This window comes from Ailuropoda melanoleuca, chromosome 14, assembly GCF_002007445.2.
Source record: "Ailuropoda melanoleuca isolate Jingjing chromosome 14, ASM200744v2, whole genome shotgun sequence".
NCBI classification, from domain to species: Eukaryota; Metazoa; Chordata; class Mammalia; order Carnivora; family Ursidae; genus Ailuropoda; species Ailuropoda melanoleuca.
In genome coordinates this window covers 83,775,309-83,799,419 of record NC_048231.1, presented here as the reverse complement: position 1 = coordinate 83,799,419, position 24,111 = coordinate 83,775,309, and the positions used below count along the sequence as shown (strand labels likewise).

Genomic DNA, 24,111 nt, shown 5'->3' with positions numbered 1-24,111 from the left:
AATGCAAATTGCATTAAAATGTAATTCAGCTTATTCCAGAAAGAAGGAGGATACTAGTAACTGATTATAAAATATACCCAAGGAGCTTTGATTTCTTGGTGAAGGAATTACATATTTATAACTCCTTTAAAAATAAATTGTCATGCAAGTGTCATGCTGGGTTCCGAGTCTCCATGGCTCCCAAAATAAACATGGGAGTGCAGCCCAGAGTCAGCTGCAAAACCCCCCCACCCCCGCCAAGAGCCAAGCACCAAGCCTTTCTCACGAGCTACCCAAAGCAAGCTGGAGATTCACAGCTGCCCTTCCATGCAGCGCAGTCTACTTACTCCATTCACTAGCCAAGCCATGGGCTGCGGACAAGACTGCGAAACACCCCTGAGGCTGTGATACTCCTCCCCAAGCATGACACGACTAAGAGCAAAAGGTTACACAGTTCTTGACATAACACAGCACACAACAAACACCCACCCACACACTCACTCATTCACAGCATATAAGATGTGATGTGTCTCCAAATAAATATTTACATTGTGTTCCATAATAGGAGTTCCTAGAATAGTTTCTACCATGTTACAAAGCAGAAGGAAATGGCTTTATCAGGAGCCCAACACTCCTCCTCACACCACCAGCACCAGCTCACTGGTCTGCAAAGTGGGTAGTTTGTCCCTGACTAAGCCTTCCTCCTCTTTCTGAACTCACTCTCCCACTTCCTAAGACCCCCACCTTTTGTTTCTAGCATTTATTTAATTCCAGTCCTTTACTCACCTTATCAAGCTGACCTCCCAAGGTTCTGCTCTCATTCAAAGCATCATAGAAAGAATTTGTCACTAGCCTCACTCTCCAGGAATGGTCACACAAGCCATTTCATGATCTCCCTGATGCAATGTCAGGCATCCACCATCAGGTAAAGAAGAGGTTCTGGGGAGAAAGAGGCCTTCCTCCCTCCCGGGCAGCCCCCTGCTTTGCGGATAGAGAAGGCTAGCCCTGATCTCTGCCTTCATCTCCAGGTACCAAAACCTCCCCTGTTGGATGGTTCTCAGATTCCCCAGACGCGAACAACGCTTTGATTCAGTCCTGTGGGAAGTCAAAGTTCAAAGGAACACTGAGAAGTAAAGTATCATAGGTAAATTTGCTGAAAAATAAACTCTGAAGGTAAGGAGTTGCAGGTTTTATACCATCCTTTGTTTTAGATGAGCCATGCTGTTGCCTTGACATGAATTCTTGCTGTCTGAGACTTCCCCCTTCTGTTTTCCTGCTTGTGTCTCTATTTCCTTTATTAACCACTCTCTGTCTGAAGGTTTTCACTGAAATCCAGGTCAAAGAACACCTCTGTGTGAAACACTCTCTGATTTCCCTCTTTTTAGGAGGCCCCTTCCCCTGCCCTAATGGATTTGGCATTTTTGGTATTTAACTACTCACTGTTTGGTATTGGTTAACTATTTCCCATTAGAATGTCATTCCTCCTAGAGGGGAAGTGTGAGATTTGTTATCTGCAAAGCATTCCTCCTTCCTGCAAGAAACATCTTCTCCTCATTCTAAGATGATTCCACTCCATCCCTAAGGTTGGAGTGGGGCTAACCCCACCCCAACCACCACCCAAGTGTGGACATCGGATCCAGGTTTGGTTAATCAGTGAAATTATCCCCCTTCTCAGTGAGTGGTTCTGGAATTAAAAATACCCTAAGATGGGACATTTCTGGAGCCACTGCCTCAGAGAGTTCAGGAGTGGTAACAGCAGTATAGTCCTGGGACTGCCAGCAGCCACAATGCTAACACCCGAAGAACGCCAAAGTGAGGTGAAGAGAGCTGAACTATGAGAAGAGAATGAGATTATTTGTTGATACCTCGGGAACCAGCCATGCCTGCAGCTAAACGTATTCCCCTTGAACTTAACATTTTCATGAATTAATCCTTGGTTTCTTCTGTTACTCTCAGTTGACCTTCTGTCACTTGCAACAGTAAGAGTCATAACTAGCACATCTTCCCAATCTAATTATAAATTTATGTTATTAATCTTATACTTCTTTTTATTCTTATGCAGGAGAATGATGTGGAAACAGCCCAGACACTGGTCCCCACATTTGAGGATGTAAGTGTATTTGAATAGAAGAGAAGAGTAGAAATAGTGCCTCGTTTCCTGGAGAGCAAAAGAACATGCCAGACATTTGTAGTATGTCACGGGGGGCAGGCCCTTGTAAAGCCAGCTGGGCCTGGGAGGCAAAGTCTCCATAATACAATATCGCAAGGGTTTAAGATTTCAAAACAAGTGAGGTTAACTCCAGGGTCGCTCTAGGACTCTTCTTTCCTCGGGTGATATTAAACTGTGTTGTCTTTCAGAACACTCACCTTGGTCCAATGTGCTTCCAAAGTGCTTGCTTTGTAGGTGAACAATAAGGAAATGAGGGGTAGTTACTGGGACCAGAACTCACTCTTCCCAAACTATTACAGTTAAGCCAAGGGGCACACTAGTAATATCTGGCCAGAGAACAAAGCATTTTAATTTACAAGAAATTGAGAGAGCAAGGATCCCACCTTTGCTTCTGGGGGTAAAATGGGAGAAAAACATGTCTTTCATGAAGCTGAGGGTGGAGAGACCCAGATTAACGAATTTAAAAGGACATAATGCACAAAAACAGAGAAGAGGCAAAGACAGGAGAGGGAACCCTCATGGCATATCCTCCACTCAAAGGCCTAAAACTGCACTAAACTTTGGAAGGTTCCAGCCCTCCAGAACTCTACTGCTAAGAGTCCTTTGTGTCTTTCCACAGCCCAGAGGTTTTGACCTGGTGAAGTCTGGTGAGGTGGGAAAGGACCCTCGCCTGGTTGTCTTATGCTGTAGAGGCATGGCAGAAGCCCTTCTCAAAACATGCAACGCAGTAAGATCACATTTCTGATTATTAAGCCCTTCCTCCTGGGGCTGCAAAAATTACCCCTTAGAGAAAAAAGAAAGAACAGTGCTGGATCAGGGTCATATGTTACAATGCCCAGCAATGACTATTTGTTCTCCTTATTAATATTCAACCCATGACCATACGGTTAGAGCTGGAGGTCTATATCTCTATTAATTATGTTCATCAGAAATTCAGTTCTCTGGTATTTTCACTATAGAATGTAATAATGTATATACTGAATGAGAACCCCCCCTCCCAACACACAGAAATCTACGGGGATGGTATGTTTTCAATCACCAGAAATCCATTGAAAGAAAAGAGGCCCAATGGTTTGGAAAGGGAGGAGTAAGAAGAAATATAGGTTTAAAATATGGCATTTTAGAATCTATTTTTTTATGTCCCTTTTTTTCAGGAGAAAATGAACTGGAAGTCTCAATTTAAAGACTAGGTAGAGGTAGCCTCTCTGGAAACAACAAAATTCATTCTTTGAAGACAATTCTTGCATGATAATACTAAAAATGACAGGGAATTCAGGAAAATGACAGTTAGCTCAGACTCATACCCAACCAAACCAGACAAATGGGTCATTCAAAAGCTCCCACTTGGAAACTACAGTTCTGCTGTGCTCGATTTTCAGTCAATTTAATAGGATGTCTTGGAGAGCGCACGGAGCTACAAGTGAAAAGAATTAAGGTTTCATCTTATCTCTGCCACTAATTACCTCTGTGGCCTTGAATAAGTCATTCAAAGTCCCCAGAAATCAAATATGATGATCTCGCAGGGCCTTTGAACTCTAACCTTCTATGACTAAGTGGAAACTAATTTAGGTTACAGGAAAAAATCTCAAATTTAGAAAAATTGTGAGTTGCACAGTAACCTGTTGGCTGATTAAAAAAACTCACTGACAATGATTTTATTGAAATTACAATAAGAGCCACCTTTACAACGAAAAAGATGGTATCTCCAAATAAGATCACATTTACAGACACCAGGGGTTAATGTCCAACACATATTTTGGGGGACACACAATTCCACCTATTGCAGCTACTAAGACAATTGTCATCTTAGAGCCAGGTTTCCATAACTGGCCTACTACAACCTCATCTAAATCTAAGCCTTGTCGATCAAGGCTCCTTGGTAGAAAGTGCGAATCTTAGGCACTATGCACAGGTCCCAGCCCTACCTTTCTTTCTTGTGTTGGAACTGGAGTCCTGCTTCTGCAAGCCCAGCCAGAGTGTCCCTTCCTGCTTGCCCCTTCATCTCCTTGATAGAGACTCCTTACGCCTCCAGAGGTCAGCCTGCTGTTCACTGCCATGTCGCTTTGAAACGGATGCCTCATTCGTCCACCCCAGCCACATGACTAGTGGACCGGACTTTCGGATCTCTGTCAGTTTGACAAACTGTCCCCACAGCCAACTAACCTCAATGGCGATCAGTCCCAGGCCCAGAAAATGTACTTCTGGTCTGGGGGGAGGGAATTCAGGAGAGTATAAATGGGATACCAGACCCAGGAAAGTGTTCAGAGCAGGCAAAGCCCTTGAGGATAGCCCAGAGATTGCAGCTGTCGTGGTAAGTACTGAAGAGTGTGAACCGTCATGCAGACCAGAAGAGTCTATGCAGAGTACGGTAGGTGTGGGCTGGCTCAGAAACCCAGGACAACCGGTGCGAGCCGGGGGGGACGCAGTCACCTGCGTGCAGGGAAGGAGGTTGGGAATCCCGTAAGAGCAGGGCAGAACATTGCTTCAGGTGCTCATGTCTAGTCATGTTCTGTGGCAAATCTGATAGCAGGCAAGTTTCCTGCTCAATTTCTCGTGTACTTCTTGTTGGGGCAGAAACGCATTCCAAGGGAAGAGGACATGTGATGAAAACAGTTAAAATAGAAACACCAGGCTTTTTAAACCCAGGAGGTCACCTTTGATTCCCTTACTTGACAAATGAAGGACCAAGTTCCATTGACCTATGATAACCCAGCGGAGGTGGGGGGAGAGAGAGAGAAGGAAGTCACTTCCTGCCTCTGTCACTTTCCTGCCTGGTCACTAGCTAGGACCCAGGTTGCAGACAAAACTACAGGACAACCTTGTTGGCTTCTAGAGCTGTGAGCAGCAGGCTCTGAATACAAGTACGTGCCTTGCTGGAAGGAGCCTTACACATGTAAGGCTGCCCAGGGGACTCTCAGAGATTCCCAGCCTGGTTGGAACACCCAAGCCCAACTCTTCGGGATTGAGGAAGCTGACTCTTCCCCTTACCAGCAGGCGGCTTGGGTAGCGGCACCTGGTTTGGGTGGAATCACCTTCTGCTCCCAAAATGTGCAGAGAAGGTTTGAGAGCAAGGACCGGGAAAAAAACCCAAAAACAAAAAACAAACCAAAACAAAAAAAACCCCCACAAAGCATGCACAAAAAACCAACAAAAAAAACAAAACCTCTTCCTGGCCCTATAGCCCCAGTCCTGCTGAGAAGCCTGTACTGCTTTCCAAGATATAATCCAGGAGGAAGAGTCCCCAGACTGGGGCAACGGGGGGTCCTCCAGAGGCTGCGCGGTAATCAGACCCCATTCATTAGCAAGCCCGACCCTTAGGACAATCAGAGCAAGGAATTTTCACGCCTGCCTGTCGTGTTTAATCAATCAGCGCGACAAGCTTGTTAGACTCACGCCACAGCAGGGCCCCGAGCTGCCTGCCAACCCATCTCTGTGAGAAGCAGCTGAAAAAGGAGAAAAAGCAAAAGGAAAAAAGAGAGAGAGAGGAGAAAACCTCACGAAAGCCAACAAACTGTATCAGTGTGATGAGACAAGGACCCCCCCCAGGGGCCAAAGGCAGCTTTTCAGAGGGGGAATGGAGGAGCTGGGCTGAGGCTGTACCTTGAGCCCCTAAGGCAACCTGTCAATTGCTCCTCAGAGACAGGTGACACTGGAGCATGTTGGCCCTCTGGGGGAGACACAGGTCATGGGTCTGAAGGAGGGCCTCTTTCTGCCTTGGCTACTGTCAGGGTTCAGTCTCCCAGTCGTGCAGAACCAGACCCTCGCCATGGCCAGCCCCTCTCCCTCGGCTCTGGACTCCCCACCAATCTCAGTGCCACCAAGCCGTTTGCAGTTAATGAAATTCAGTTGCTAGGAGGCGAAGTTTTAAACGGGTCACTCCAACTCTCTGCCTATCTGACTTCATTTTTAACAAGCTTCATTCCCAGAGGTTTTGTTAAGTGGGGTGTCACGATCAGAGAGTGTATGAAAAGAGGTCTTTGGGGGTGTCGGGTCCATTTCTCACTCACATATGCTTTAGGCAAACACAGCTGATGCCCCAGCCACCAGTGGGCCACCATCTTTTAGTGACAGTGAGGTCAACGAGAGAGAGAGAGAAAGAATGAGTCATGAAGGACTGGACAGGAATCTGAAGATTGGAGGTAAATGAGTCTTCTTCGGACGACTGTAAAAGATGGGCAAAGTCTTGCATCTGTACCCCTGGCACTTTCCTTCCTGAATCTCAACTACTTTGGACACTTCTCTATAGCATCTCAATAACTCCTTGTTCAGACCTCTGCTCAGAAGGATCTAGGGAGTTGACAGGCCAAAACCAGGACTGGGGGTGTAGAACACCCGTTTTTCAGGTTCTTTGACATGTTTCAGCTCTATAGAGAATTGAGATTTTCAGAAATGTAATTGAAAAGGCAGAGCCTGGCTGGTTTCTGGGTTTGGAGTTTAGATAAGAATGCCAAAGTCTAGAGGGAAAATTCAAAAGAGTCTATGAGGGTCCAGTGAATCTAGCAATTCTAAATGAGTTTTGGCTTCACCTTCTAGCCTTCCTGCCCATTAAAATGAAACTTCTTAGAAGGAATCAGATTTTTAAGTTCAACTCATTACGGTTTCCTCAGAGTGAAATGAGGTTTGGAGCACCAGGTTTGACTGAGAAACGAGGAGGACATTTGGTCTCTTCCAGATCATAAGTAATTAAATATCTGGGGTGACCGGCCTCACTGTCCCCTAAGCAACACGGAGGTTACATGAGAAGACCACGACCCTGCTCTTCCCTCAAGGAGTTTAGAATATCATGGAGAGATCTGATTCATGTATCTGAAACAAAGAATTTTAAATGATCGCATAAAATATAGTGCTAAATAAAGTATAATCAAGGGTCACAATGTGCGGTAGGAGCCACAGGCCATCTGCGGTAAGGAAGGACTGATTTTATGTGGAGTTACAGGGAAAACTCTCCAAGGAGTCCGGCCTGCTCATGCCCACTCACCTGGCTACCATGTCTGGAAACCTTCAGCTTGCAGCTCCAGAATAATGCCAACCATTATCCCAGTTTTTCTCAACTTTTTGACCACAACACACAGCAAGAAAAACACTTTCTATGGCAACTCAGTACTCACATACAAGAGCATCCAGAAACAGTACTATTCTGGATTCACTCCTTTTGCTTTTCTAGATCCACTCTCCACCCTTCTCCAGCTGATGCTTACGGATCCTATCTGCAGGCTCTCTTGCCCTCCAGCCAAAGGTGGGTTTGGCCCATGGGAAGCACTAGCAGGAGATGCAGATGGCAGGAGGAGAGCGGGGGTGGGCATTTTCTCATACTGGCTCCTACCTGCCAGCTTGCTGTGGGATGTCTGCTTGCCTCTTCTGAAGATCACCGCTCCTGTTAGGCATCCTTCTGCTTCCAGTATTCTGGAAGCTCGCTTTCTGTTTACATCTTCAGGCCTGAGAATGAGAAAGGCCCCCTGTTATTATCAGGCCCAGATGCTGCACCATCTTTGGCTGCTTTTGCCTTTGCCAATAGTCAGTTTTATTAAACAGTCCTCAAGTTATTCAGTTTGAGTCTCATCTGTTTCCTGACAGTACCTCGCTGATAGAAATCCTTACCCTGACCACATGTGACGCAATCTGATGTTCTTTATTCCATTCTTTAAAAAAATCCGAACAAACAATGGTCTCTCACTTAATTGATTTCACAACCAGTGGGTAGTGAGCCATAGTTTGGGAAACATTTATTTTCATCAAAAATAACTTAGCTTGTTGTTCTAACATGTTCTAACCATATTCCCATCAGTGGAATGTTTGGAACTAGTCTTATGGCCCGATGAACTCCTGGCTAAGCAGACACTCATTGATCAGTCTCTCCTGTCTCTCCTTTCTACCTGGTCCCCTTTTGAAGGTCTCACCCCTATAACTGGGCTTCTTTCAGTACTGAATACTGGTTTTACCTGGTCCCTTGTTGGCCTGTAACCTAGCCTGAGTCCGAGCCCTGTGGCCTGGTGTATCACTTTCCTAACACTGCTGTGACAAATTCCCACAAACTGAGTGACTTAAAGCAACATAAATTCATTCTCTCAAAGTTCTAAAATCCAGAACTCTGAAATCAAGGTGTCCAAGGCTCTAGGAAAGATTCTGTTCTTTGTGTCTTCCAGCTTCTGGGAGCTGTAGGCATTGGGGGCCTGGGGTTGTATCACTCTAATCCTTGCCTGTCTTCACAGGGCCCTCTCCTCTCCGTACCTTCCCCCTGTGCATCTCTTGAAAGGACATTTGGCATTAGATTTAGGGCCTACCTGGATAATCTAGACTTATCTCATCTCAAGATCCTTAACTTAGTTACATCGATAAAGAGTCTTTTTCCAAATAAGGTCACTTTCATCGGATCTGTGGATTAGAAAGTTGGCCTATCTTTTGGAGTCATCATTCAACCCATCATCCCTGGTAGCGTGACAAACCCACAAGGTCTTGTAAGCTCCCTTGCGTTCAACTTGGACAGACCCTCAAACCAAGACAATGGTAGCCACCGCTCTAGAAGGATCACCGTAGTTCAGAGACTGCTAGGTACGACCAAGCAGGTCAGTACCTGCAATGCCAAGGAGATCAGTGGCTTTGAGCCACTATACTTCGGACTGCTGGTCACACTGTTTGGCAGCTACCTACGTGGGTCTGCGCCTCTGCTCTGCCAATACCTAGCCACAATTTCTTCTTCTCCTGACCAGCTGACCCCAGGTAGCATGAGACATTAAACCACAGAACAAGGAACAGGGGCCCTGCAGAATAGAAATATTTTGAAAAGTGAGAGGAAGGCTGGTCATATGTAGGAAAAAGCAGGAACAAAGACACAAGACAACTCTATTCTTTCAGCAAGGAACAAATCCGATTTGAAGCTCAGAACAGCAGTAGTGCCTTTTCTAAATATCTGTGAAAGCAAAAATAGCATCTTTCCTGTATGACTCTCAAAACTTCTGGGTAGTGATTTCCCTGAGACACTGAAAAAAAATCTCCCTGCAAAAATAAACCAGTGCTCTGAGTTTCTTTCAAGGATTGTTTTATTAAAGTGAGTGTTCATAGGAGTCTTTCTCCATCTTCTGTGCAGGGGCACTGGACATCCCCTGGGCTAGGTACTGTGCTTTATAAGTCAACACGCTGCATTTTGCTGCTGTATCTGATTTTATAAAGCACAGACTGGCATACAGGGAAGTCAAGATAAATGGCTGGCATCTTCTTGAGCTTTTATCCTATATCACACTGTTTACACCTAAGAATCAATCAATAATTTTAAGGTCTTATAATCCCAATAATGTCCTTTGCATTTATTATACACAAGCCCAGAAGCCTCTGATAATGAATACTGGCAGAGCCAAGTAATGACAATAAGAGATGATTCTTACCTGAGCCTTTTGAGTATGAGCAGTTGAAGAAAGCTATGGTTTTCATTTTGCTAATCTCAACAGGAAGGAGTAAATTGGCCAAGCCAGAGAAGAAAGCCCCTTCCTCTACCCTGTGGAATGGAGACGACCCAGTCCTGCCCCCTGTGGGAAACACCTCATGTGAAAACAGTTAAATTCAATGAACAGAATGTGCTAGATTACGTGAAGACAATCATGGCCATCGCCAAGTTTTTGAGCCACTTACATTGGCTTGGAGCAGCCCTCTATGATAAGTTACCTGGGCCCTGCATTATTTCCCTTTAAAATACCTCTACCTGGCTACCCATGACTGGCCACTAGCAGCATTGTCAAGTGGTGCAGGTAATACGATGGGAATAAAAAATGAGTGAGCTTGACATCTGAAGATATGGATTTGAGTCTTGACTTTATTACCTACATCTAGTGGACCTGGGCTGGGCATTTCTGAACTCCCTAAGCCTCTGTTTTCTCATTGTAATCTAGAGATAATGGTAATCCTTCACTTATGGGGTTGCTCTGAGAGTTGAATAAGAATAGTCAACAAATATTTATCGAGCAACAATTATGAGCCAGGTACTGTCATAGGCATTAAGTATATCAGACAAAACAGATTAAAAAGTCTTGTCTTCACTGAGATTACATTCTAGTGATAGAAATTAGATAATAAAGTATTAAGTTTTTTCCATTTTTCTATCAAATAACATGCATTTTATTATTAATTGGAAGGAGCTTTAAAATATATTCTAGAATCAAGCCTTTGTTTGTTTTATGTGTTCTGAAAATCTACTCTGTGGTTTGTTTTTTGTCTCTCATTATTTTCTTTTGGTGAGCAAAAGATTTTAATTTTAATTTAGTCAAATATACCAAACCTTTATTCTATGGTTAGAGTTTTTGAGTCTTTTTTTTTTCCATACCCTGAGGTCTTGAAGATACTCACCTATATTACCTTCTAAAAGCTTTCATACTTTGCTACTCACACTTAGAGACTGCATATACCTGGAATTGTTCTTTATATATTCTGTGAGAAAAGGGCCTGATTTCATTTGTGTCTGTATGGATATCTAATTACCCTAGCATTTTTTATTGAAAAAAAAAATGTTCTTTTCCTTTGGTCACCGATGGCCAACTTTGTCAAAAATCAAGTGTCCATACATATGCCAATAAATATCTGGGTCTTCTCTTCTGTTCCATTGGTCTATTTTTCAATCCTTTTGCCACTACCACACTATCCTAATTACTATAAATTCACAAGTATCAATAATAAGTAGGCCAAGTTTTCCCAAGTTTTTTTCCCTCCAAGAGTGTGTTGACTATTCTATCTTTTGATTTTAGCACAAATTTTAGAATAAGCTCGTCAAGTTTTAGAAAATACCTGGTTGGTAATTAGATTGTGATTGCATTGACTCTCTGGGTCCATTTGGAAGAACTGACATCTTTGATATGAATCTTCCCTAATGAATCTACAGATCTATAGGTTTGTGGTCAATTTCTGTAAATATTCCATGTGTGTTGAAAAAATAATATACATTCTGCAGTTGTTGGGTGCAGTGTTCTATATATGGGCAAGAAGTGTTTTTGTTAGTTGTTCTGTTCAAATCATCTCTCATTAATAAGTTGTTGTCTGCTGCTTCTGTCAATTACCGAGAGATACTTTATCATATCCATTATGATTGCAGATTTGTGTATTTCTTTTTGTAGTGCTATCAATTTCTGATTTACATATTTTGAGCATGTTATTAAGAGCACACAGATTTCAAATGTAGATAAAGCCCAATTTCTAAAAATTCATCAAGGAAATTGAGCCTAAAAAATGACCATAGATTTGAAAAAAGAAAACAACCTGAAAATTCTAGAATTGAAAAACAAAGCAATAACAAAAATTAAGAATTCAATGGATGGCTTTAATCCCAGATTAGACAGCTGAAGAATTTGTGAACTGAAAATTAGGTTAAAAGAATCTATCAAGATTAAGCGTGAACAAACAAAAGCATGGAAATTCAGAGGAGTAGGTAAGAGACAGAAAATGTGAAGTGAGAATATGTAACATACAATTAACTGCTATTCCTCAAAGAGAAGCAAAAGCAATATTTGAGAATATGAAACTGAGAACTTTCCAAAAGTGATTAATTTAAGAAGCCTAGGGCAGGTAAGTAGTCCAGGACCATCTTAATCCAATTTCAAGACCTAAGGCTTTTGGTCTTCCCAGAGGACTAGAAGTCCAGCTGCAGTGCGTGTGATAGCTGTTTTGTTTTGTCTCCTGATTAGCCCTCCCTCCCAAGGTGAAATCCTGGACAGACCCTAGGTTCCTAGTGTTTTTCTCTCTAGTCCTAGAAGGCTGCCAAAGTGCAGCTCACAGGCCCAGCTATTCTTCCAGCTCGTAATAAGAAAAATAAGAAAAAAGGAACCACTGTATATTTCTAGCAGAGAGGTATTTGGCTGTTCATAACCAGAGAACTGGTTGTAAAAATATCATAAGAACTGGAGGAACAAAAGGAAAAGGGCAAGTCACCCAGAGATCAAGAAGTTGCTTCATGCCCTGGTTTGGAGCCCGTTGACCCACATGAAATGCTTCTGCCACTGCAGTTGAAACTAACCTACTGCTTCTCATCAGAAGCTCAGGATTTAATCCCACGGATGCTGCAAAAACCAACACCAACAGTTGTTGTCAGGGCGGGAAAACGTTTTCTTTTTCTACCAGTCCATCAGCATGGGACCACCAGGAGCAAACCTGCAGTCCTGCAAAGGCAGATCTATTGGCCTACTGCAGCAACGGACACACCAGAAGAGCCATGCGGCTTCTCACCAAACTACAGAAAGGACAGTGTTATTCCAGGATCTGTGTGAAGGGGGGAGTTTAGGTGAAATTTAAATGAGGCAGTACTTGGATTAGCTCAAAGCAAAGCAGGGCCATGGATAAAGGGATCAACTTCAGGTCTGGACTGCAAGGTAGAATCAGGGTCCTGTTTCCTTAGAAACTAAAAAGCTAGGATAGATATGGAATGTTATGACGAGAAACCACTTACCTGAAACTCCACAAAAGGACTGAAAATCAGGGTTGTTCTCTGTATCAAAGCAGCTAAGGACCTTCAGGCAAAAGCAAGACATTTCATTCTGATATAATTTCAAACAACAAATGATTTTAGAGACAAATATTTTTCACTGGCAGAGGAAGGAAGCAGCAGTCACTTACATGAAAAAGTCATTATGACACTTTACAACTACAGTGTGTCCTTGGAGTAATATCCCTCCCCATTCACTTGGTAGTCGGCTTTATCTGTGGCTGTTATGTCAGCATGATGAATGGCAGGGTGAATTTTTCCTTTGTCAGTCTGAGATAATTTTTATATTCTCATTCCTTTCTTCTATGTTCAGCTTTCCACTGGCATTTCCCATTGCCAGAGACTAACTGGAGATCCACCAGAAAGGAAGTCAGGATATGTAGTTTTCAGGCTCTGTGCCCCCTGAGATAACAGAGCAGCCTCCCGAAAAGAACTTGAGAGCCAAAAGGAAAATCAACCCACAGAACATACCTCTTCAAGTTCAGCAAATGCCCTCGAGAACAACATGGTCTTGAATGATAATCTCCTTCTTCTAGTTTCTCATCTCTATCAAGATCTTAGCTCATAGTCTCTAACTATCTTTTAGCTCTCACTTTAAGGAAAATGGTTTTTAGATTTTTTTCTCCAGGTATTTTAGTTGCTTGAACAGAATGGTTATTTCAGTGAAATTAACCAGTTTACCATTATCCACCCCATCTACTTTTGAATCAATCTTGCTTCTTATATTGTTTCTCACAGTGCACATTCCTATCAAAATAGTCTTCCTAAACTCAACTCTGATCATGTCAAGAGATGGGTGCCACACAGGCAAATGAGAAATGATGCCAGCCAGTTTATGGGGAAGAACATTTTGCCTGTGGATAAGGCCCAATGCTGACCTGAATACGGGTATGGGAGCTCAGGACACTGGGCATTTTTTATTAGGTCACATTATTCAATGTTCTTACACTCAGTACAACCCAAAATATATTTTTCCAAGCTATGAGTCTTTTCAGTAAAATTGAACCCATATGTTTTTAATTCATGGACAATTGACTCATTAACAAATTATATGGTGACAACAAGTTGATGTCCTCAAACTTCTCAAACCTTGCAGTGAGACTTGTTTCTCATCATTTTCCTTAGAAATATAAAATGTATTATGCCAAAAAAAATTTTTTAGAACATGTTAACCCAAGCTCTACATGGTCTCAATCTGCCAAGCCCTAGAGGAAGCTTAGAATGTCTGTCGGGAGGGGAAGGGTGTTATGGCCTAAGACTGCCCATGTGTCTACCTTCATTGGAATGGAATTTTACACTGTTTTTGACTTTCCGTCCTCACCTCCATGTTAGTGACATCAAAGTTTCATCAATACAGTTCACAGTTTACAAAGGGATTTTTCAACCATCACTTCACGATCCTCAGTAAAACCCTATGAAATCAGCACTTCTAACCAGTATTTGTATTCCCATTTAATAGAGGGAAATATGAGGCTCAGAGAAGGTAGCTGTTTTGCCCAAAAGTTCAAGGTGTTTATAGCCAGCCTCCAAAATGGCCCCCAATGGTGCCTGCCTCTCACATTGCACCAGGATTTGGCTATGTAACCGATAGAAACAGCAGGAATAATGGTATGTCACTTCCAAGACAAAGTGATAAAAAGGCCATAGTTTCACTCTTGGGGACTCTCTCTTTCTCTGTCTCTCTCTCTCTCATACACACACACAACTCAATCTGGAAGAAGCCATCTCTCATATCATAAGGACACTCAGGGAACCTATGAGAGGCCCCTGTAATAAAGAACTAAAGTCTCCAGCCAATAGTCTGCAAAGGGCTGAGACCTGCCCAAAACCATGTGAGCGAACTTAGAAGTGGGTCCTTCAGCCACAGTCAAACCTTCAGATAGCTGCAGCCCTGGCCAACAGCTTCACTGCAACCTCATTTGAGATTCTGAGACAGAACCACTGAGCTGAGCCATTCCTGGATTCCTCACTTGTAGTGACTGGGAGAGTAAGTGCTCATAGTTGGAAGCTGCTAAATTTCAGAGTAATTTGTTTCTCTGTAATTTGTTACAGTGGTGGATAATTGATACACAGAGCTACATACGCTCTACAACCACACGACACAACAGTGATTATATGTCTCTATCATCCCCAAAGTGGTGAATCCTATATTCACTAAGAAATATAAGCAGCTTCTAAACTCAAGATACAATAGTTCTAGGTGATGGGGAAACTGAGAGAAGAAATAAGCTTTGTATACGCCAACACAGAACACTGTTGCCTTTATAATGCACTTTTTCATTCTTAAAAGCTTTGGTGCAGGGGCGCCTGGGTGGCACAGCGGTTAAGCGTCTGCCTTCGGCTCAGGGCGTGATCCCGGCGTTATGGGATCGAGCCCCACATCAGGCTCTTCCTCTATGAGCCTGCTTCTTCCTCTCCCACTCCCCCTGCTTGTGTTCCCTCTCTCGCTGGCTGTCTCTATCTCTGTCGAATAAAGAAATCAAAAGATCTTAAAAAAAAAAAAAAAAAAAAAAAAAAGCTTTGGTGCAACATTACCTACTTGATCCCAACAGAATAGTCTCAAGCTGGCACCCACCCTCCCCTTTGAAGTCCACTTTCTAGATCATAAATATGCCTGCTGGCCAGCTCTCACCTGCTACCAGGGCTTCTATTTGTCATCAGAGCTTCCTTTCTGAGAAGGAGGACTACAGCTATTGTCTTCTCAGTCTTTACCTAACAGGCCTCTACATCATCTAAGCATCAGTTCATAAAGAACATTATCCACTGGAGTCCATGGCAAATTGGGTTACTGACAGTATTTCAGAGTCAAGGCATGCTCATTCCACATCTTTGATTCTGCCTAAGCAAGGAGTTGCTATACCTTTTTACTGAATTGATTAGGAGTCCTTGGAGGTTCTTAAATCCTGAAGGGTTAAGGGCTTTTGCTACTCACTTGGCAAACCTTCTACCCTAACAAGGAAGGCTCCACAAATCACAGCATCTGGACTCTGAGTCTTTTTACATTCCTGAAATGTGAGTGCATTCTCCACTCCTCCCTCTCCCTACTCTATCTGAATTCTATCCACCACTCAAAGTTCAGCAGACACCTGAGAAGATTTTTCTGACCCCAATTCCAACCCCAGATGAGTTTTCCCTTCTTTGAAATCCAAGGATCCATCTAATTTTTTTTTCTGTATTTCACTGGATAAACGGTTGTTTAGTTTCCACAACATGACTGAAACTCTTTGAGATGAGGGGAGTCATCAGTTATGGACCACTAACTCAGTGGTAGGCTCCCCACTAGGTGTTCTGCATAGATTGCTGAGTACATGGATGTCATCTCTCTGTGAGGAAGTGGGGTGAGTACTGCCAAATGCTTAATTGACTAGCAGGCTCTTTAGTGTCTTCTCACCCCCAATCTTGTCAATAGATTTGATAAATGATACAAAGGCCAACCTCAAGCTCCAGAGTCCCTAGATTTTCCTCAGGCTTCTAGTAGATACGATCATTAGTGTCTCACTGCCTCCACCATGTCCATGGCCGCTAAAAGGAGTGGCTCTGACCCACACATGACCATTGGCCACCACTGACCAAGCCAGGGATAGAACCTTGACCCAAAAATGGACCCTCTCTTTAGGACTATGTAAGAATGAGGTCTCTAAGGGTCTGAGGAAGTTGGATCATGGGAGATATAGGACATTTTAGTTCAAGGTCATGCAGTTTAGTCAGCATTGGCATAGTACCAAGACAACTCGTAATTATGACAGAGCAGAAAATCCAAAATTAGCTAGAAGAAACTGGTCTATGGTAGGAAGCAGGGGAATGGAGCAATTGCCCAAATGAAGGAGGCCTGAGAAACCTGGAGGTCTCCGGAGACAGGAATGGGTCTGCTCAGTTCTGACTTTCCTTTGTTCTGCTGTTGCCTGGCAGAACTTCATTTCCTATCCTGGGTGCTCAGTATAGTCCTTCAATAACCTCCCTTACATCTGGACTAGTCTGATGAGTCTCTGTTCCTTGTGATTAGCAAGGCTGAAATAACACAATGCCCAAGATTTTTAAAGTTACCTAGGGATAAACGGTGAGCAATTCAGAATCATATTGATTCTGAAATATCAAAGTCATCTTCAGGCCATAAATTTCACCTAGAAAAAGCTTTTCTAGTAAAAGCTTCTCATTTTATAGATGAGGAAGATGATACCTAGAAAGGAGAAGGGACTTACTCCAGGTCACACAGAAAATGCTAGAACCAAGACCAGGACTTGGGTCCCCTCATATTGTGTGGGGTTATTCTATTCCTTTGTCATCTTCAAGTTAGCTCTCTCCAATGAGTGTTTTCTGGGGCAGGCAAAACAGCACAAAATTAAAAAGAAATAACAGAGATCATTGGTACTTCCCCACCCCAACCTCACCAATGGATTTTTGCGGAATTTTGCTTAGATCTCAGGCAAGCTAAAGGAAAAGATGAGAAAGATGCTGATGTTGCACTTCTTTAAAGACCCGGGTCAGAGACACAGAGGCGAGAAGTGAAATGAGGTTACTGGCTTCCCATTTTAAAATACTATCCATATGCATCTTCAGAGGAAGCCAAGAAGGAAAGTTTATCAATTTTCCCATAAAAATATGAGATCAGTCTGTTAATAAGAGAAAAGTCTTGTAACTTTTTGGAGCAGTTGTGCTGAGCAGGCTGAATTGCTTGCAGAATGCCCTTGTTACATACATCCTTACTGTAATATACCTACTTTTTAATGTGATACTTGAAATAATCAACATTGTTTTGTGTTACAATGTATTGAATTTCCAGTAACAAAAAAACATCTTCACTGGTCCCATTTCCTCATGCATTTTAGTACCTTGAATATTTTAATATCACTGTGATTAAATGAAAATGATCTCAAAATATTTTTATTAAGATTGAACTTATTTGAATGTTCCAAACAAGTGAAGTAAAGGTGAATAAAATACAGGATTTTAAAAATGGTAATTAGCCTCATAGATGGGCCAAGAGGATACTAGGGAAAGGGAAATTGTCCCACAATTAGCCTGCAGTCATGATGAATATGCATAAATACAAACAGAGAAGCCCCAGGATCACTATGAATGAGAAGGAAGAGGACCCTCTCTCCCACCTTTAGCTATGACAGCCACTCTGACATTGAGCATTTCCTCTATGCCAGGTGTGGCATTAGGCACTCTATATGCATTATTTCATATAATCTTCACAAGAATCCTAGCAGATAGTATTATTTCATTTTCTTCATTTTGTAGATTATGAAATACAGGAAGTTAATAACTTTACCCAGGTCTACTGGCAGTTAAGGATAGATCGCAAAGATCCAATGTCCCCAGGGCTTTCTCTCTACCTCTCATTTCTGTTTCATTCTAAACATCAGCTTTATTCTTCACTCTCCTCCATATGTTAGGAAGCATGGGCAAAAGTGGTTCTGGGGTCACATTCATACAGTTAATTTGTACTATCTTAAATATTTTAATATTATTAACAATATAATCATAATAGCAGCGGCAGTGGAATCCAAGAGAAAACGCTTTAGTATGTGTATGAAAAATCCCAGGAAGATTTGATTGGCCTGACTTGATCCACATGACCACCCTGAGCCAATCATTATGTTCAAAAAGGTTTTATGACTACCCCTAGCTGAGGTCACATACCCACCCCTGTGATCAGCCCAGAATTCCTTTATTGTAGTGGGTAAGGAGGTACGGGGATGGTAGGCAGATGAAGGCAGGTACCCACACAGCTCCTATTGTGAGAGAGAGATCATGGAGTAGAGAGCCCAGAGGTACTCTAAGAGAACAGGCATGAAGATGTTAAATAACAGAGTGTGTCCAGAAATCTGCAATATTTTAGATAGGTCTGAAGGAAGAACAGGATGCGTCTGACAAGGGGGATAAGCCCTGAGATTGAAAGTCTTTGGAGAACTTCATGCGATACCCCAAGGAGCTGGTACTTTAGCCTGGAAGCAAAAGTGAGTCATTGAAGGGACATCATATGATGAGTTCTGATTTTGAGAAAATGCAGTCTTAAGGTAAATCTACAAGAAAGGTGAGAAGCAGAAAAATCAGTATGGAAACTGACCATAGTTCAAGCAGGAGAAGATGAGTAAACAATTAAAAGCAGTGGCAGTGGGGTTGGTGATGAAGAGAGGGAGAGCAGTGATCCTAAGGAGCAGGATTCATAAACGAAAATCTGAACCCTTACTGCGCATTAGATTGCCCACGCTGTCCAGTGATGCTCAGCCACCTTCACAGCTGCCCCAGCAGGACCACCAACACAGCAATGAACCGAAAGTGTCCACGGAAACAGAAGCCAAATCTTGCTGGCCTCCTAGAAGTAGCAGAAACAATAGTAGCCACACCCCCGCCACCTACAGGCCTGAAACTGAAGCTTCTGGTTTTGCACAAAGGACACTTGCAGCCCATGGCCTTGGAAACAGAATGATGAGGACAGAAACTTACCCTGTAGGTCTGTAAACCAACAAACTGTAACAACTAGATCTCACAGGAGGTAGCGGGGCACATGGAAAGAGCTGGGCCATGAGGGCAGACAGACTGCAGTTCGGCTTCTGGCTCTGACCCCTTCTGTGTTTCTTGGACCAGGGTTTACACACCCAACCTTCCATTTTCACAGATGTTTCCCCTGGAGATGATGCCATTTCTTTCTCAGGGGTTTTATGAGGACTACACATAATAGCGTCAGCAAGAACAAAACAAATCTCAAATGTGGTTGGAAATGAATCTGTTTGGATCACTAATTTGTCTTGCTCAAGGGGGCAGAAGAAGAAAAGCCAAACTATGGGACATTGATGCTTTCTACCAACAAGTGAATTCTTGCCATTTATATACAGAGGTGACAGAGTAAAGTCAACCATGTCATAAATGCTGAGTTCATCATCCCAGTGTGCACATTAAAACTGAGGTGAATTAATTCAATTTCTATAACATTTCCTAATAAATTACATTTTCTTCTTGAACTTATAATGAACAAGATTTCTTACCAAAAAAAAAAAAAAGTAAAAATTTACAATAATCACAGATATATATGGTCAAGGGTCGCATTCCATGGGAGATAGCCATAAATATTTGTATCTAAACGGCAGATCAGCACAGGAGAGTTTATCCTTTTCAGCAAATGAGTAGTGAGAAATTTAATGTAGTAATTCAGAATATGTACAGCTATAATTTCAAAAGAGCATTTGTCCCACCTGGCTGAAATTCTTGCTTATTGGCCATTTTATGGTAACTGATTTGTAAATATCCTTTAACCTCCTCTCCTATCTGCAAAGCAAAGGATAATGAACTAGCCCGAGGCTTTCTATTCCTCTAGTCACTTGGGTTAAGTCTTCTTTTTCACTCCTATTCTCTTTAAATCTGTTGAGATTTATAGCAATAGTTCAGCCCCAATTGTGACCTAGAAAAATTGTGAATTGAAACATATGGCTTTTAATTTTCTTTTCCCATATAGGAAAAGTGCCTAGCATAGCTCCTTGTCCAAAGCAGCAGCTCAGGCACAGGTAAAACAGGTCTCCCTCGGCTTCCTGTCTGGTCTGTGTGTCCCCTCACCCTGCAAAGGCTGGCAGAGGAAGTCTGGCCATTGAAGTCCACTCTGGGGAACTCTCTGCCATGTTGTGGGGGTGTCAAGAAGATCTGGCTCTTTCCTAATCAACCAGAAAATGAAGGCTGGTTTGGGGCCGATATAGTCAGTAATGTGTCATGATAAACAATCATAAATCATACATGTGGTATAGCTACTTTACTCAAGAAAAAAATAATTTCTTCCCTCACCTGGCTTCTCTTTGCTCTCCTAGACTGGCTGAGATCCATTCTAATAAAAGTAGATTCACCTTGCAGGTAACTAGAAGCAAAAAACTCAACAAAGTCAGCATAGTAAACCTTCTCCCATTGCAATACGTGTCACATAATTCTAATACAGGTGACCCTGGATTTAAAGCTGCTGAATTTTGATGCCCCCTACTTCTCTACCACAGTAAAGACCAAACCCCAAGTTGATGGCTTCCAAGTTCTGCAAACAAGGCTTTGGCATTCTGATGGGCAGCCTGACATGCTCACCCCCCTTGGCAATAACTCAGCTAACATCGTCGGCAGGTGCGCTTAGAGTAAGTGAATCTCTTTCAAACTGCTCTGCATTTTATCTTTGTAAATTTTCTGTACACTTTTAAATGACTTGCTCTTCACTGTGTCAAAGAAAAAGAAAATTTGGTACAATACGCAGAATGTCAAAACTACCCACAAAAAAAAAGACAAGACAATCCATCTCTTTGAAAAGGAAACATGAGAGTTTAACTTAGCAGTAGGAGAAATGAATGTAAATGAGCAAACTTCCAAGTCCAGACTGTCACACTCAATACACAAACACAATTCTGAAGTGCAAGGAAACATATCTGGAGACTATGAAGAGCACTGAGCCAATGCAACAGATGGTCTTTAAAAAAAAAAAAAAAAATCGAAAAGGAACTATTTATCAGATGGAAAATCTTACACTGCGTAATAGGGGGCTGAAGCCATGCTCCACTTCTTTACCTAGTTTAGACTGAGCAAGTCACCTTGGAAAGGGTCTTCTTTAGTGAAGGAAAAATTTCAAGGGGTCTTCCTTATCTGAGAGGCACTCATTGTTCTAGAAGTGTCTAAAACAGATGTTTTTTAATCTTCTAACAAGGTGGGCTTTCGAAATGTAGAACTGAAGCCAGAAGAAGGTACATAAGCTGAATGATTTTTCTCAAGGCATCTTGAGAGGGAAAGAACAAAGACACCCTCCCTCTGACTCCTGCCCCTACCAGCACCTGCTCCCTTAAATCCAAGGTTAAGAAAGACTCATGGTGAAGACTGGGGTTGTCTGATCCAAGTTCTGCTGGCCTGAGGAGACCCCAAGGGCCCTAAGACATGACTGTGCTGGTGTGCCAGTCCCAACAGAAGAATCTGAGTGTTCTGGCCCAGGCTGGAGCTCGACACACTTCCATATTCAGCCACCTGACACCATGACTCCTGCTTTAAAAAAGCAAGGGATGAGCACGTAGATGTGGCCAAGAGCAACAAAAAGGCCCTAGAGGTCAAGCCTGTGGCACTACAAGCAGGATCTGGGTGAGCAAAAGCAACATTCTAGAAGAGTCGCTTGGAATATGGAAGACTAGCCTTCAAATGAGATATCACATAGGAGCCACAAGAGCACCATCAGGGCTGACCTGTTCCTCCAGTTATTACACCAGAAGGATGAACCGACTGGGAAGTAGGAGACAGAGAAAAGTCTATAAGATGGAAATATGAACTGCCTGCTAAAAGCACACGTCAGGATTGAGCAGTTAATTTGAAAACATTATACTAAGTGAAGGAACTCAGTAGAAAATGCTACGTATTATATGCTTCCATTTATGTGAAAAGTCCAGAATGGGCAAATCCATAGAGATGGAAAGTATATTAGTGCTTGCCTAGGGCTAGGGGAGGGGTGCAGAGTGGATACAGAGGGACTGCTAATGGGTACAGGGTGTCTTTTCTGGCATGATGATGATGTTCTAAACTGATACCGTGGTGATGGGTGCACAACTCTGTGAATATGCTATCAATCATTAAATCATACATTTGAATGGATAAATGTTATGGATGGGTAAATTTTATTGTATACAATTTATATCTCACTAAAGATGCTTTCAAAAAGAAATAAAGTACATATTTTATTCTCTCCAGTGAAATGGAGATAATTTTTTTCCTATGTGAACTATATTATCTCATTTTTCTCATAAAAAGATTCACCATGGAGAGGCAATATATTGCCGTAACTACTGGCATTGGATTTTAGAGTCAGACCCTCTGGGTTCAAATATCAACTGTGTTTTGTACAGTTGTGTGATTATGTGCCTCAGTTTCCTCATCTACAAAATGGGGATATAGCAAAACCTACCTCTCTCCGTTGTTGGAAGGATCAAATGAAAGGGGTTAACATAGTATCTGACATGAAACTGAGTGCAAAATGAGTGTTTAATATTCAAAAGGGCTTTTACAATATGCATATTTACTTATATTTAAAATATTCTCTCTGCAGGATCTAAGAAACTGATTAGGGTTATTGCATGGGGGACAGAATCTGAGTGGCTGGGTAAAAGATGCAGGAAGGAAATATCTCAGACTATATAATCTTTTTTAAATTTTTGGAATTTTCAATCATGTAATTTTATTACACAGGCAGTGAAAAATTTAGTTTAGTTGGTTTTTGAAAAAGAAACAGGACTTTTTTTGTTCCCTAGACTAGTTACACTTGCATGTTCCAGGATCTGATAGAGCCAATCAAATACCTGAAAATCAGGCACAAATCCTGGTAAAAGCCCACATCTTATCTAGGAGAGATTTCAATAATGGTGAGTTGAATGATACCCAGTGGAAAATTTGCTACTGTAAGCAATAGATAATCTTATTGGTCCAGACAGAACTGGTTGATATAAAATCAAAAGAGCATCATAATGATGTGATAGTTAAGAGTGTGGAATCTATAGCTAGACTGCTTGGTTTGAATTCCAGCTTTATCATTTGTGATTTTTAACCTCTCTGTGCCTCAGCTTTCTCATCTGCAATATGGGGATAACACAGTAGGGTTTTCGTGAGGATTGAATGAGGGAAAACTTAGACTTGAACCTAGAGCATAACAGATTATTGGCTATTATAGTTTGGCTATTGGCTATTATAATATGTATTATATATATATTATATTATATTATATTATATTATATTATATTATATTATATGGCTATTATAGTTTGTGGAGTTCCAGGGAAATTCCAAGCTCTGACACAGAAGCGTGGAAGAATTATCTGAAAAGTTAAATGAAAATATTGAAAAGACAAGCTATCATCTGAGAAAGGTGTTCCATGTTGGAAAAAAATTAAGTGTGTTAGAGGAAAATGTCTTAGAAATGAGGTATATCCAAGTAAGAAAAATCAATAACAACTATAAAGAAACAAATGATCAATAATTGGGTTGAAATTAGAGAAAATGGAAAGAAAAGAGAGAGGAGCAAGAGGAGGAGAAAGAAAAGGAGGAAGAGCATAGGTTGCCAGTTTTATGTTATTTACTATTTGAGTTTTTCTGTTATTTACTATTTGAGAATTTCAGAGGCATTCATGAACACTGAAATCAGAAATTTAAAAAATTTTGGAAAAGGCAACTCTAGTTTTGGACCCTGTTAAAATGTGCTTAGATGATGAAGAATTTCCATGTTGCTAGAAAGAGATTCCCAATGAAGAGATATCTTTTGTTTAAACTTCACTGGACACTTGAAAAATTCTTCCTATAGAAGATCTTTGGGAGAAAAATACATATATGAAAATATTTTTTTGTATTTTTTCATATATATATGATTTGTTACATATGTAACACATACATAAAGGAGAAAGTATAATAAAAATGAACATGTTTGGACCTATCACCCACCTAAGAATTGGAATATTATCAAAATCATTATATCTTTATGTGCCCTTTCCCTAGATCATTCATTCCCTAGCTTCCT

General features: G+C 41.8%; 2 pseudogenes; both read right to left on the bottom strand.

Annotated features, from left to right (window-relative positions):
• The window catches only part of LOC117796037, a 48,719-nt pseudogene extending 35,951 nt beyond the window's left edge, over positions 1–12,768 (bottom strand).
• Positions 1–24,111, bottom strand: part of LOC100467058 — a 63,986-nt pseudogene that overhangs the window by 32,917 nt on the left and 6,958 nt on the right.